Raw genomic sequence first — 14,754 nt, forward strand, 5'->3', positions numbered from 1 at the left:
GAAATATGAAGAAATATGAAATTTGCACTCCAAAGCTTTTCTTCAATTTCCACTTGGCGTTCATTTCCATATCAAACGAATTTTAATAGGTAATTCCGGAGTCCTTTTTTTCCCATCCTCACCGAGCATCTTTTTCGCATATTTATTGTTGCCAAGTATCTTATCTGCTTGTCAAGTGGATGCCTAGTTTATCGACGCGTATACCACATACCTTTGCCGGCGTCTTCTCTTATCAGCTGTGCCTGCTGATTGATTTCTTGTGTTCCACATTCTGTTTATAAGGCTATCGAATTCACAGTTTATAGCCATCGCTCACCTGCGAGTGATAAAGTCGCACCCCTCATATATGTATATATGCGACTAGAATGTACATTAATAAAATTGAGTTCAGGGTCAGTTACGAGTTTTTGAATAAACTGGCGCAACAGGCTGCTCATTTGTTGATCCCAACTGGAAACTTGACCTAGAGGTTGTAGAGTTTTAACAAAATCTAATTAATCTTAAATAAATTGATTAAAGGGCAGCGAATTTCATTTCAAATGTAAAGCGTATATAGTTCAAATGTTATGAGTGCTATTTGTTTGATATTAAGTAAATCATTTTTAATGTTGAATCTTGAACTCTTATAATTCACAAATGGTTTAAGCGTTGAGCTTTCAAGCAAGCTATCGCTTCAAAACAAAAATTCTATTCAAAAGTTCTCTTCAGAAAGTGAACCAGTTTCAGCTTTTTCTATGCTTATAAAGCTTTTTCTCTGGCAGAGATCTTAATTTCTACAAGTCTATAAACAATTGGAAATTATAATCTCTTAAGTCGAGAGTTACTAGAAATTTTAATGCATTTCTAAGCTAATAAGAAAATGAACAATTGGAGTTTAAATTCTGTTTTTGGTTACAAATAAAAAAAAAAACCAATTCTTAAATACTTTAATACTACTTAAATTGAATCAATCGTAAATTTAATGATCTGCTTCTCTATAGAAAAACCTCTAAAGACTAACTTGGAAAAGGTTTCTAATAGTCCCACGGTGTCATCTACAGCTAGGCAACAGTTACTAATTACTTATTTGTCTTCTCGCCGTGACTTCATGCATATTGTGGCCTGTGAATGTCAAACATAAACAAATTAGCCACACTGGACTAACAGAATAGACTTCAATATGACCGAGAAACAACGAACCCTAACCCCAAGATCCACAACATGGTTAAACAAAGTGTTGGTCACAAAAGTCAAATTCAACTATGTGCGAGAGGGAGAGAGAGAGAATGAGAGAGAGCGAGAAGCGAGATGCGGGAAGCGAGAAGCCAAAGCAAAGCGACGCCAAGTTGAACAATTTATTGGACCCGTGTCGTGTATAATAAGCATCATTTGTCGGTCTAGGGGGCGCCTAATATTTAAGCATAAATTAGGGCGGGGTTCAAGGAGAGTTGTGGAGTGCTTGACTAGGGGCTGACCCAGGGAGGGAGGGGGGTAGCGGGGATTGCGGGGTCTAGGGGCTTATGCGTGTGCGCTGTGCTTAATTTCACAGTAATTTTTTTCGTTTTTTGGCATTAAAAACGAGACGCACATGAGTTGAGCTCAACATTTGTTTTGTCATGTGAACCAGGCAAATTCCCCCAATGCCCGCCCCCTCAACCTCGTTCGTTCCGGCCGAAGGGGCGTATGTGCATTATACAAATTAATACAAAAGGCAGCAGATTGGCAAAGCGAGAGAGAGAGAGAGAGAGAGAGAGAGAGAGAGAGAGAGAGAGAGAGGGAGAGGGAGAGAATGAGACAGAGATGTAGCAAAAATTCATTCCACTGAACTTTGACTTTCTTGCTGTTTTTTGTTTTTTTTTTAATTTGTGTTTAGTTTAACACAAAATTGTGTAGAATTAAAGCAGAGCAAATGCTCAATTAGTTTAATTGCGCGGCTCGTCGTTTGTGTCCATTTTATTTGTTATTTAATTTTGATTATTTTTACATTTTTCCAACTCTGTGCAAAACGTTTGGAATTAACAATAGAATTGCAACATCAAAAACGTGGTTAATAAAAATATATATGTACATTTATTTATTTATTATATACAGGTACATTTACAGGTAACAGGTAACACAATGATAAATTCAATGCGCAACCACAATAACAACGCAAACCGCAAATTAGTCGCAAATCTTGCATATACCTGATGCCCCTCTCTCCCTTTATTTATCTCGTACTCCCCTCTAGCTGTCTTCTTATTTATTCTGTCTGAACGATAACGAGTTGGTTTTTATTTGTATTCGTTTTTTCTTCGTTTTTATAAACTTGCCATCAAAATTCATTAGATAAAAGCGTTTTGATTAATATTATCGCATTTGATGCATGCACTTGGTTTTCGCTCAAGTCTAGTATGCTGCTATTTGGCAAGCAAAAGCTGAAAAATTGTTTTACCTCAATTATGTGTGAAATCTTAAATTATAGCTGTCCAAAATTTGACAGACACTTTAACATGCTGTCAGGCTTGCTCTTGTTTGTCTCACGTTTTTGTCACCTCTGTCAAAATGTCAAAATTATGCTAGCCGATAAATATGCAGCGTTGCCAGATTGCTGAGATGTGCAAATTTGAGAGCACCTAAAACAGTTTTATAAACATAAATCTACTTTATATATAAAACTAAAATCTTATCGAAGCGATTAGCCAAGTTTGGGTGAAGGTCTTGCCACTTTGTTGCACGGCGTTGCCAGATTTCGAGGCAAATGTAGCAAATGTAGAAATCATAAGATAATTTAATTGTCTTGATAAATTCTTAACCTAAGTAAACTTAATTGGCATGTTATTGTAATATGTAATTGAATGTTTAATAAATCGTACATAGGCCAAGAGAAGAGTGTAAAATTCGTAAAGAAACACGCATGGAAATTCCCAACAATTTAATAGTATTTTAAAATAAAGTGGCTGTCAACAGACGTAAACTTTACTGTCTCGGTTTTATAGTTCGTTCAGCAGAGTGTGAGAATTTCATATGCAAATTTATTCTTCACAATATTAAACCTGCTGTCAACTAACTTCGACATTATGGCTACGGCGTTGCCACATATGCTAAGACTTTAATATATTTTGCGGGCAAACTAAAATCTATTTTATATTCTTGTTGTAACATTTTCATACATATACATAGACACACGCAGCGCATGGGTTAAAGGTTTCATAGAAACTGAAGCATGAGTACAATATCGAGCAAGTACTCAATTACAAAATGAGTACTATGCTAAAACAATGTTGCCAGATTATAGGAATGCATTATAGCTTAACAGTTACTATTTCAACAAAATGTTCGTGTTTTTTGTTGACTTTTTGACTTAAATGCAATTAAATAGTAGCTTGAGTATAAGTTTTATTTTATTGATATAAATTATAAATATATATTTTTTATTTCTTTATTATTATACATATGTTTTATTGTTATTATTTATTATTGTAAATTATCACATATATTATTTATTTTATTAAATTATTATACATATTATTTATTATTATAAATTATAATATATATTATTTATATAATTAATTATTATATATATTATTTACTAAAACAAAATATATATTATCTATTATTACAAATTTTATTATATATTATATATTTTATTATACATATTATTTATTGTTACAAAGCTTATAAGCTAACAAAATAATGCGCGTCACGCGAGCTGCGTACCCAGCTTAAGATGCAATAGTTCAATGCTGCTTATTATTATTGTGTTGTTTTTTTGCTTACATTGAAAACCACAAGAACAACAAACGCAAAGCAGCCGCCAATTACAACAACGGCACACACGTAATTACAATGTGTGTGTGCGAGTGTGTGTACGAGTGTCTGTGTCACATTTGACAGCGTAGTGCGAGAAGATATCTTTCAGGCAAAACAATCACAACAACACTAAAAATAACAACAATAACAACAACAACAGCTGCTACTTCAACTGTGAATGGGTGTGAATGTATCTTGAAGTGTGCGCCGCGCCGCTTTTGCCTTTTCGAGTGTGTGAAAAACGCCCAAGTTCACAAAAAAAAAAACACACACACTCAACTGTGCTGTGTGTATCTGTATCTTTTACTATGTATCTGCGTATCTGTTGGATACCGCACTTGGTATCTGCGAATTTGTTTCAAGTCGCAAAAGTTCAGCGCGCGCGACTGTGAAACATGCTGAAGATATTATCTCAGCTCAAATGAAGCCTTAAAATTTGCCATAAATATTTCATATTGCTTTGGCATTTCACATATCATCAAATATTGTATTTATTAATCCGTTCTCTTGTGGAATTTATGAATGAATGCCAACATCTTGAGTGTCAAGACAATTTAGACAGTCGTTGGCATATGATATCATTCCCAAAGATATTATTTGCTTAACTACGCTTGAAATGCATTCACAACAATGGCACGCGCGCTGCCTAATGCATTACCTACTATATAATTCCGATTTTGCTTATGACTCAAAATATGAGCTTATATTCACAGCTTTGACCTCCAGTCGAGATGAGATAACCAACAAGACACGAGTCTAGCAAGGCATGCACTCTGACTGCAGTTGATAAGAAGTTCTAAGAATTTATAGCAAAAATAATAAATCTTTAATTAATCATATAATAATAATTATCTTAAAAGAGCATAGGTATTAAATGCATTATCGATGTATTCCGACATTATCTTAAATTTAACAGTAGCTTCTTTCCCAGGTCTTTTACTTAAATGTTATGTAAATATATATTTATTAAATACTTTATTAGCTGGCTCGCAGTCCGGCTAATAAAATATTCAAAAATGGAAAGGTTGCGAAATCAACAATATATATTTATTATGTTAATATAACAAAGCTTTCAGTTTCATTAAAAAACTGTGATTTAAACTTAATATCTTTCTTCTTCATTTCTGAACACAACGAATATTTTATCTCTAAAAATAAGTTATACAGTTTTCTGTCTGTAAAAATTTCGACTTAGATTAGATATTTAAATGATAGCTTCGTTTATCATATTATATCATCTCTTATCGACTTTTGTCAAATCTTTTAAATATCCTAATTTGATTTAAGCTCCTTTTCTACATCTATATAATTTCCTACAGCCTATAAGAGCGCATTAGAAGAGTTATTCATCAAAACATTTACATTCAAAGGCTTTTTTTTAGCTGTCCAGCTTCACTTTTCTCACATATTTGCAAATATTTTCACAAATTACAATTTATCTCTTGCCCTGGAATTATGTAACTGCTGGAATTATTTATTTATCTGTTTGGCAACTATTAAACAAAAGCTATCTCTAGCACATTTCTATAAGCTTCTGTTTTTCACGGACAAAATGTCACGTCTGTGAAAATTGTGTTGTTAACTTTTCTACTGGAATTCTGGATAATATGAAATTATTAAACAAAAGTTATCCTTGGCGCATTTCTTTGAGTTTATGTTCTTTTCATCCAGCAGCAAAGTCTTTATGTCGTTTGTTTTTATATGTTTCTTTTGAAAAATGATTTCGTCTGTTTGATAGCATTATAAAAGAAAATGTGCTCTTCACATTTCCTGATAGGTTTTGCTTTGGCTTTTGTTGCTTAGCCCACAAAAAGTTATGGTTATCGTTTTTATTTCGACATTTACTAAATAAGTTTTCTAGTCCTTTCGCAACATTATCAAACAGTTGTAATCAACTTATTGTCTGCTCGAAATATATTTCCCATTTAATTTGAACATTTAGTAAAGCGAAAAACTGACCACAAAAAGCAAATGCCATTAGATCCATTAGAGACTCGCATAAGTCCTGAGCTTAACTAAAATTGTCGATACGGAAACATAAATGTGGACAAGAGTCGGAGCAAAAAAAAAGCACCCAAGCACTAATTGCTGTATTTTGGTTTAGGACGGGGCTCGGCTCGTTGGGCCAGGTCTGGGTATTAGTTCGTAGCACATGTTATCGAGCACGGAGCAGCAGAGGGGCCAACGTGTTAGTTGTAGATAAACACACACAAACACACACAGAAACACAGCCAGCAACAGACTGAACAATTGAGATAGATAGTAGTATGGATGGGCATGAGAAATGCCATAAATTTCAACAAGGTCGACCAACGAAACAGAACAGCAATTAAGCAACACGAAGAAACACACACAGACAAGCCAAAGCTAAGTAACCCAATATTGATTTTAAGTTAAAATAATTGACCGAGGCGTCTAGCAATGATTCGAGCCGCTTTGCAAGCTAAGCATTAGCCAGGTTAAAAAAAAAAAAAAAAAAAATATGTAAAAAATATCACTAATCCAGCTAAAAATTTATGCCTTGTAAGCGGCTTCATTAACACGAGTCTGTGAAAATATTTTTATATACTTTTCTTGTTTTTTTCTTTGTTTTTTTTTTTTCTGCTAAGTAATGAAAACAAGCCGCTTATGCGCGATGGTCATACAGATAGAGAGAATGTAAATGTACACTGAGGAAAATTACAATGAATTATGTTGGGCAGAGATATCAGAAAACTTCTCTAAGGTGGAGGTCTTAGGGCTTATACTGGGCTTATACTTACATACAAAACTGAGGCAATTAATGCTTGAAGAGCTCAGATATAATTAACGCAAATATTTAATTTAATCTATTTGATAAACCAAGCAGATATGACAGATAGTAAGCTATTTTTCATGGAAATCTGTAGAAATTTTAAGTAAGAAATATTCTTAAACTTTGCCTTTCGTCTTCATGTGCGCTCGCATCATAAACTTCTTGCACAGCGTGTCGTCGCAAGCAATTAAAAAACTATGTTCAAATTGAGATCATAAAAGCGTGGCTAAAGCAACAAAACACACAATTTAAATATAATTAACTTTCGTTGCAGTCTTAATTTAATCGTACAAAATGATAAAGTCTTTAAGCAACATCAGCTCGGAAAAATGTAGAAAAGATTCTCATAATAAGAACTAAATCAAGTCAAGATTTTAAGCAGATAGAAACATAGAATAAGTCATAAATGGTAAGAATTTTGTATAGGAATACCTTCCGTGAAACTGTAAACAATAGACCCTCGACTCCCGACTATATAGGAGTATTATTACAGAAAATACTATTCAAGCTTTCTAAACTTAAAGATATTCCATTTCCCGCCAGACTATATGAGAAGTATTATCAACGTTTTCTAAGTTCAAAGATATTCTATTTATTGGCAAAAAAAAAAGAAGTTAGACATTCGGTTTCCGCCAAACTATATGGGGAGTATTATTACAGAGATTACTATTCAAGCTTTCTAATTGCAAAAATATTCGATTTATTGACAAAAAGCAGAGATATCAAGCATTTGATACCAAGCAGCAAAATTCCAAGGATTTAAATTTCACTAAAGCAGATTCCATTCCTTTTGGAATTATTATTACATATCGCATGTAAGATTAATTGAATTTCTATACTATTTTTTCTTCTTCTTTTTTTCGTTAGGTGTAGACATAGCTAAAAAAAAAGTGTTTGTTTGTTTCTCTGCAACTGACGGAGTTTTTATGGCTTTGACCTTTGAATGATGCTGTCAATTTAATGTTAATGATCATGACTGCTGCCAAACTGGCCATTAAATATCACTGAGGCGGGGTTATTAATTATAAAAAAAGTTGCCCATCAATTGGTAAAAGTTGAGGCTGCTGTCGATGACAAAAAATTCAATGTTAATAAAGTTATCTATCAACAGCACACAGACAGAGAGAAAGACAGAGGGTAGAGATAGAGAGAGAGAGAGAGGGAGAGTCTGTGCCGCAGATATGTCTCTGCCTCAGCTCTAAATCAATTGTGAACCCCAAACCCTGACCCCCTGGTCCCAGTCACAGGCCCAGTTCCATTCCCGGACCCGGGCCATGGGGGCAAATACTCGTGGCGCTGTTTTGACAAGTGTCGCGAGAGCTGTCAACACGTTCCATTCAGATAAAATGCATGCAAACGATTCCACCCGGCAAAATATGGCAAGATTTTAAATGATGATCGACGATGAGATGCGCTGTGAGATGTTTAAATGATGAAAAACTAGAAGAGTCCATAGAAGGAGAGTACCATAAAGTAGTTTTTCTCGGAAAAGTATAAGTTGGAAATATAGGATGTAGAAAATCAGAATATTTAAATGAAAAATATAACTAAGGATGATAGCTTTCCAGATTTAAGATAAAGTAAGGTTAGGTTGGGTGAGGTATTTTAAGGTTAGGTTGAATTTGGTTAAGTTAAGTTAGGGTAGGTTAGGTTAGGTTAGCTTAGGTTAGGTAAGGTTAGGTTAGGTTAGGTTAGGTTAGGGTAGGGTAGGGTAGGGAAGAGTATGTTAGGTTAGGTTAGGTTAGGGTAGGTTAGGTTAGGTTAGGGTAGGGTAGGGTAGGGAAGAGTATGTTAGGTTAGGTTAGGTGAAGTGAGAACAGGATATGATATACTATACAAGGAATGTAATGCTTAGATTACATACCGTTATATAAGGTAATTATAGAAAACAGTTCAATTTTTAGTTAGGTTAGGTTTTTATGTGCTTAATAGGGAAACATTATTTATCTTATATAAGGTTAATTTAGAATATTATAGAAAGGAAAAAATTAATGTTATTGTCATTCTAGTTGTAATTGTATTAGTTAAAGTAAGGTTATGTTTGGCTAGGTCAGGTTTTATAAGGTAAGGTTATGGTAAAGCTCTCAAATGGAACATGTTACTATTCAGACCCTTCGCGTTTTCTAACAAAACAGAAGCAAATATCAAACAAAAACAAAAAACAATGAAACATTCTTTTAACGTGTTATCTAATTGTGAATTCTTTCAGACCTAATCTAATCGGTAGCCTGAAGTATAATACAATTTTTTATTGGCATTATCATATTTGTAGGTCCCACTAGAAATATGCTGATTATGGGGTTTTGTCTTGCGAAATAATTTGTGGCATTTTTTTTACTTCAAATTTAAGAATGTAAGTCTTCAAGTTGAATGCGACCCTCAATGGGATTGTCTTACATTAAATTGGGCAAGTGTAGACCCGAGCTGAAATTCCTTTGTGTTTAGTTCTGGTTAGCAACAGGCTTTTGGATAAACTCTTTTTGATATTGTTGTGTGCCACGTCTGTTATACCCCACTTGTGCTGGGTATATATATTTTTATCACACAGCCACTATTAAACGCCCACAAAAAATGCAAGCGCGTTGTTGTAATTAAAAATACAACCCGTTTTTTCTCTTTCATTTTGTAAATATGTTTTTTTTTTATTTTGCCGCTTGGCTGTTGTTTTAAACTTAATTTCATATTATGCAACATTTTCATGGGGGGGTTTCTTTTATGCCTTAGTCGTTCGCCCGGCGGGCAAATGCGTGAAAAATGTTAAAAACCGTAACAAGTACGACACACAATATATATATATATATATCTATCTGCCCCCCCCAACTCCCCCCCGGCCGAACCGCTTCTAACCTGGGGCGGCTTATTTTAATAGCTGCAGAGTCAAGCGAAAAAAGTTTAAAAGGTAACAGAAACAACAAATGGCAAACGTGTTTTTTGACCAAAAGGTTGAAAAGTAGCTCCCAATATTCAATACAAGTAGGTCCCTCCCCCCTCCCCCCTCTCTTCACCACACAATACGCACGTCAGCGCTTTGAGTAATATTTTGTTTTTTTTTTCCTTTTCACCTTTTGTTTATATTATCAATATACAATTTGGTGTATATAACTTTTGCGGCCTGGCGAATTTATGTATAAATTTGCTTAAGCATTTTGTTTTGAAAATTGTTTATAAATATTAAATTAGCTGCCAGCTGCTGCTAAATTAGGTTCAATTTTTTATATTAGCTCAGAATTTATGAAGCAAATCTAAAATCGCTTTGCAAAAAGTTCACAAATAAAGATATTTTTTATAACGAGATCTTTATCGAAGACAAAAATAAGATATGCGATTGATTCACATGTGCTCAAGAGGCTCTTTGATGAAATTTTATTGAGTATTTTGATTGCTCTGCGGCTTTTTTTCTTCACAAAATGTGAGACTTTCAAGTATTGGCCGGTTCGAACGGAAATGCTCACGCAAATAGCCTTTAAATAGAGCATAAATTGATTTATCATATGGTATAAAATCGATATATATTTTAAAAAATCGAATTAAAATTGTATGTTAAAAATTATGCAATTCGGTTGATTGCGTTTTGCTTTAGAAAGGTTAAAATTTTAACTGTTTTGAATAATATTCACAACACCTTATACAACACCCTGGTAAATTATTTATAAGGCGCAAATTTTGTATAAATTCATGCAAATGGCAAATGCTACACAAGCGGAACAAATAGATTTAGTTACAGTTCAATACTCTGCAAATAAACAATGGGCATAAAAGGGCATATAAGACTGTAGAAATATTGGGCTGGATACAGGGTGGATATATGTTCTAGTATATATTTATTATATTTTATTATATCTATACTTCGAGCAACAGACAAGTCCTTTATCTCATGGATTATAAGAACGAGACAGAGCAAAATCTGCACAAAATATTGTTGAATTTTATGCCAAAATTTCAACCCAAAACACAAAGAAATACTCTTAGCAGAAGCAAAATAACTACAAAAGTTGATCAATTAACTTTTTACGTGGTATCTACTAGTCGAACGCGCTCGCTTGCAGCCTACTTGTTAAATATTAGTTTGTTTGCACAACAAATGAGGTAAAAGTTAAACGATTGTTGGCAATTGCAAGTGCCGAAAAAAGTTTGTTCCTTAAACCACAAACTGAAACTTTTGGCACAGCAGCTACCTCTAGGCAAAATGTAATCCCAAGCGGCCACGCCCACAACGGAAACGCCCTTGGTTGAAGTGAAAATTTGTAAGCTCTATTTGCGCTTGTAATTCGTAAGTGAAAAATCAACAAAAGAGCTTTTACGCACAAAACTTCTTAGCAAAGCGAAAATTTATTTATATAAATGTAAATTTATGCAGCTAATATATATGTATATATATATATAAATATATAGATATTTATATATGAAGCTGTGCATATATGTTTGTTTATATGTCTTTGTTGACCCTGAACTTGCGGCCAGAATGCCGCAAGCTAACCAATTGACAGCTGTAGCCCAAGTTTGGATATCGTGTGAATATTTATACGCTAATCAATGAGCCTCTCTTTATTTATGGGCGTGCTTGTAAATGTGTGTGTGTGTGTTTTTTTTTTTTTTGGTTGGTTAAATAAATTCACATCAACCGCTTGCCGGATTACGTGTTTTGTTACAAATTTATGAGCCACATTTCACAGTCCAGTCGCAAACTCTGACACGTGGCTCACAGCCGCAATGCCAAAAGCCCATATTTATGTTTTATGATCTGTTGAAGTTCAACATATCATGAGCTCTACATTTGTTATAAGCTAGTTAGTTTATTTTGCAGCACATTTTTATTGTATTCAAAGTTTGTAGAACTTTATTTATAATTTAGGGGCTGAAATGTAGTTAGAAAAAGATTAGATTAGATATTAGAACGTAGATATATATTAGCTTAAAGCTCTTTTGCATTCAGAACTTTCCGCTGCAACTTTTCCAAACTCTTTAAACCAAAAACAAGTAAGAGGTTCTAGTCAGGAGCTCCCGACTAGGAGATACCCTGAACCCTCTTCTTCCAACAGGTGATAAGTATAAAATGAAAGATACTTGATATACATATACTATTCTAGAAGCTACATGTCAAGTTTGGTGCTCAAAAACAGGATTTCGATATCGATTTTGATCGATTACTTGAAAACGAGACAAGTTATCGAATATCGGACCTACAACTAAAAGTCTCTTTAAGTCTCTAGCTCTTATAGGTTCTGAGATCCGTGCGTTCATACATACGGACGGACGGACAGACGGACAGATCGACTCGGCTGTTGATGCTGATCAAGAATATATATACTTTATGGGGTCGGAGATGCTTCCTTCTGCCTGTTACATACACTTGCACAAATACATAATGCCCTTTTTACTCATTTTCAATGGGTTCAGGGTATAAAAACTTCCACTTTAATTCCACTCTACTCTGTTTATATTAAAATTACTCAAGTTTATTTTTGCTAACGCTTTCGAACTTAGGCAACAACTTTTTCCCGTTTCAAACATTTCTCGCGGCTTCGCCTTCATCAGGCGAGCAGCTTTTTGGCCAGGCTAATAAACAATTTACATTGGCCACAACGACTTTCGGCTAAAGTTTACAGCCACCAAAGTTTGCACTAAAAACTAACTTCATTATAATTTCAAATTTTACGTTTCTTATGCGCGGAATCACAAGCTATATTCCCTGCACTCGTAATTACTGAGCAGGAACTAAAAAAAAGAAGGAGAAAGGCAAAATAGAAACCTGCATAAATTTTGAATGCAAATTGTATCAACGGCAACGATTTTGCATTTTTTGTGGCATAAAATTGTGGCCAAAAGCGGACTTGGACGTAGAATCCCGGACTTAGCTTTGAAAAAACCTCCGTTGGGTTTTCTGTGTGGAAATGCTAATTGACGTGAAAATGCAACATTGACAAATTGCAACGGGAATTGTATTTCAATTGATTGGACGTTGATTTTGGTTGCACTTAAATGAATTAAGCCAAAACGAGAGAATTAACAAGTCAAACTGAATTTATTGGCTTCGTTTCTGATTCAATATATGAATAAATAAATGCAAGGCATAAATTAAAATGTAACAAGTAAAATAAAAAATATAAAAACATAAAACTAATAAGTAAAATAAAATATGAAGTAACAATAAACACAAAATAAATATAAAAATAAAATATAAATAAATGCACAAAATAAAAAAGAAATGTATAAATAAAATATTAACTAAAATAAAATAAGATAAAATAGTACAAAAAATATAATTATAAATAAAAAAAAATAGTAGAAAAAAGATATAATAATAAATAAAATAATTAATAAAATAAAATATTAAAATAATACAAAAAATAAACAAAAAATAAATAAAAAATAAATAAAAAATAAATAAAAAATATGAAACTAAATTAAAATAAAATAAGAAAAAAAACAATAAAATAATAGAAAAAAGTAAATTTAAATGAATAGCAAGATTAAAATATTAATAGCATGATTAAAAATTATATAAATTTAGAAATTAAATTAAATAAACACATATATTAAATAATAAAAAAGAAAAATAATAATAATTAAAATAATGAGTAAATTGCAAATCACAGGGATCGCAGACACTTAAAATTATAAATGAAATGTGCATTGACTTGAGTACGCAATTTGGCACTTGTAATTTGTGCTCCTGCCCAATTAGGTCGTAACATTTTAATTGTATAAATGTCGCATCAGCTCCACACAAAAACCGGCTCACAAAAAGCAGATAAATTATTCGCCCCAGGCCCAAAAGTTGCCCACAAATGAAACCAAGCAATTAATAATATGATCAAAAGTCAATGGAAATGGAAATCTTACACAAAACAAAAAAGAAATTTGAATTCAGCACAAAAAGCATCTTTAAAACGTGCCCGTTGCGTTACTCAATGAAACTCGTTACAGCGCTAAATGCAAATGTGAGAACAAAGATTTATTGTTTTTCATTAGAATGCGTTAAGCCTATGCCGTATTTTATATATAGTTTTATCTATCAATAGTTTTATTTTTATTTTTTTTTTTTGCCAATTTTAGGTCGCCTTTTTCAGTCGTTGTCAATAGTCATTTATCACTCGCAAATCAAAAAATGTCTATGACATATTTTACAGATTAAAATTCAATTAGCTAAACAAAAAGCAATATTGGCTAAGATTAATAATGGCAATATTTTGGTAGACAGGGGAAACTATTTAAATATGTTAAATTTATAAATTTTTCTTAAATTAAGATTTTAATTTTTTTTAATATTTAAATAACAAGTTTATTTTGTATATTTTAATATTTAGATTTAATTGAGAAAGAAGAAAGAATTTATAAAATATTTCTTTTAACTGCCGTCACATCATTTTACTCTTTATTTATTCGTAAAGTCTGGCAACTGCGGCGTTGCCACTTGGCGCATTTATATGTAATTAGCAACAAGTGAACCTCAAGCTATATTAACCTGCAATTAGTTGCTATTTTTCTTTCTTTTACTCAAAATGAAATTAAAGTATCCATTACTTATGCGCATTAAAAGACTCCCAGAGGTCTAATGCAATTTGATGGTATTTTAAGTGCCGCATCCAGAGAACAGCTGCGATATTTGGGCGTCAGCTCATCAACATTATCATCAGATGATACTCTATAAAAAAAAAAAAAGACCAGACGACATTTGCACCGAAAAGCCAAAAGCCGTAGGGAAAAGTCAACAAGCAGAGAAAAAAAGCGTATAAAAAAAAAAACAACAATTTATGTGGCGCGTGAATACAAATTGCCTAACGTATGGAAAAATTATTGCATACGGAGGCCATATAAACTGAAGGAAAACAGACGAGCAAGTGGGGCGAGCTTGTGTTGGGCGTGAGAGGAAGCGCACTGAGCAACTGCACGCATTGGAATTGATGACAAATCATGAATTTGTCACAGCTCACAACTCAACGTGGACCACAACACACACACATATACACACACGCTCACCTGTGCATGGTTTGGGGCATGCGGCGGGGGTAGGGGCGTGCCAGGTAGACAAGTCGCAGTGACCACTTGCATGCCACATGCGTCACGTGAGGCATTTACGCAATCAACGCAACGGCCTCAGCTTCTGGTGCTCCTGCTGCTACTTTAGTCTCTGCCCCTGACAGTGCACTTCCTATTGTCCGTTGCTTGCTATTTTTGTTGTGTATACC

The 14,754-nt window shown here is 33.5% G+C and overlaps 1 protein-coding gene across 1 annotated transcript in view; it reads left to right on the plus strand.

Moving 5' to 3' along the window:
• LOC135437449 (uncharacterized) overlaps nt 1–14,754 on the plus strand; it is a 98,659-nt gene that overhangs the window by 36,321 nt on the left and 47,584 nt on the right. The window lies entirely within an intron of this gene.

This window comes from Drosophila montana, unplaced genomic scaffold (genome assembly GCF_035044405.1).
Source record: "Drosophila montana isolate Dmon_TW-CO22-7 unplaced genomic scaffold, ASM3504440v1 contig_3747_1, whole genome shotgun sequence".
In the NCBI taxonomy this organism is placed as follows: Eukaryota; Metazoa; Arthropoda; class Insecta; order Diptera; family Drosophilidae; genus Drosophila; species Drosophila montana.